We start from the raw sequence: 2,329 nt of genomic DNA, 5'->3' as shown, positions 1-2,329 counted from the left end.
CCATTTGTAGGAAAGTGGATGGACCTCGAGGGTGTCATGCTGAGTGAAGTAAGTCAGGCGGAGAAGGATAGATACCATATGTTTGCACTCATAGGTCTAATAGGAGAGACCTGGCAGGGGACCATGGGGAGAGGAAGGGGGAAAGAGAGCAGGGAAGAGTGAGGGACACAGATCAAGGGAGACTACTGAATACTGGAGACGAACCATGGACTGAAGGGGGAGGGGGAGGCGGGAGGGGGTGATGGTCATGGTGGGGGGCACTTGTGGGGAGAAGCACTGGGTGTTCTATGGAAACTAATTTGACAATAAACTATTATTAAAAAAATTAATAAAGATTTAAAAAAAGAAAAAAGAGACACATTTGGTTCTTACCAGGACATTCGACACCCAGTACTAATGGGAGCGAGTTTGCATTTGGCAGGGATGACAATGAAGTGTGCTTTCTACCCATCTGATTGTCCTTCCGCAGATCAGCCTGGGGAATCTGATTCTTTTAGGGAGGAGACACTCCAGAAAACTAATACATGTTAAATAGTCCTTATTATAGGTTCTCTCTGCTTGCAGTGGAATATATAAGATACTACAAGATATTCCCTCTTGCTGGAGTGTGGACTAGGGAGTGGCCAACACAAACTTCAGATGAATGCGGTTCGTGAGTTGTCCTATTTTGTTAGAATCTCTTTTTCTTCAGCATTTATTCTAGAAAAGGCTACACTCCATAATTCATAGTAAATAATAGAGAACCTTTGGTGACTATGGACTGGTTCCAAGATACAGAGCAGTGAGTTGGGAGCAATGGTTTTCTGTTATATTTTCTCCATCTCTTTAGCTCTATGGGGTGGATAGCATGCATGTGATATTTATGATTTTGTTTTAGCAAAATATGTCCACTAATTGCCTCTGTATGTCCACCAGATCGTAAGGAGAAGATTGAGCATGCATGCGTGATCCTTGCTCACGCACGCACAGGCCCCCATGCCCACAGAGAGAATTCGAACCCTGTGCGTTGAGTCACCTCCGAGGGAGCACACACACGTAACCGCCACCAAGGTCAAGCAGCAGGCAATAAGGAACATCTAGAAGCTTCCATAGCGTCTCTCCCCGACCACTGGCCTCATCTCTTAAGATGGCCATTCTCACGTTCCCCAGCACACACATACGTTTTGCCCATTTCGCACTCACATGGGTGTGAAATCTTCAAGAGTGCTTTATCTTACCCGTGGTTTCCGACACTGATGACTTTACTGGGGCGAGCTGGCCGTGAGGCTGCGTGTGACTTGTTCACCCGTCTGCTGTGCTGAGAGCATCCCGGGACACGACCCGTCAACACGCCTTTCTCCCTCCTACCGTTGGCAGACCCCGAGTCGTTCCCATAACAACACTGCTATGGATATTTTTGCCCACATCTTTTGGCGGTTGTGTGTAGTGTAGGCAGTTTTGGGGGTGAAACTGCTTGGTCAAGGGCGTAGAAAACTTCCACTTAAGTAGGTAACACAAAACTAGTTTTCCAAAGAGGTTGAAATAATCCCGAGGTCAGCTCGCGGGAGTTCCGTTGTCAATATCTTTACTAACACGCAGTAAACCTTGACTGACACGTTGCCACGCTTTAGAGGTTCAGCCACTGAGGTCATTGCGTGGCATAACCCACTGTGGCTTTAATTTTCCCTGTCCTGGTCGTGAAGGATGATGAGCCCATGTTGACACACTTCTAGGACATTTCGATATCTTTTGTGAAGCGACAATTCACATGTATTGCTTTTTCCTTCCTATTGGGTCTTCTATAATTTTCTTATTGATTTTAGAATTCTTATTATATTCTGGGTGTGAGCCATTTGATGAATAGATGTATTGAAAATATTTTTTCCTATTCTGTGGCTTCCTTTCAGAGTCTGCATTGAGCACAGTCTGATTTACAAGTTTTAACATGGTGGTTGCGACTTTTGTATCCTGTCGAAGAATCTCTGCTTCTTCAAGGTTGTATAGATATTCTCCTATGTCTTCTTCTAGGGCTTTCTCGTGGGCTTAATATTCCCTTCAGGTCCACAATCTGATATAATTAATTGTTATGTATGAAATTAATTTCCCTCATATTATATCTAATGAATCCCATGTCATTTGCTGAAAAGGTAGTCTGTTCTCACTTCTCCGTGTTGGCAGGCGCATCATGAATGGAGTGACCAGTGTCTGTGCAGACGGACGGCTGGGATCCTTGCTTGGCTTATGAGTCCCTTGTTCCTTCTTGCAATGACATCACACTGTCCTAATTACCCTAACATCAACTCAGCCTTGATACTTAAGAAGGGATTTCTTCTGACTTTGTACTTCAAGA

The sequence above is a fragment of the Suricata suricatta genome, chromosome 14 (assembly GCF_006229205.1).
Source record: "Suricata suricatta isolate VVHF042 chromosome 14, meerkat_22Aug2017_6uvM2_HiC, whole genome shotgun sequence".
Taxonomy (NCBI): domain Eukaryota; kingdom Metazoa; phylum Chordata; class Mammalia; order Carnivora; family Herpestidae; genus Suricata; species Suricata suricatta.
The sequence above is the reverse complement of the archived record's forward strand: the minus strand, read 5'-3'. Positions refer to the sequence as shown.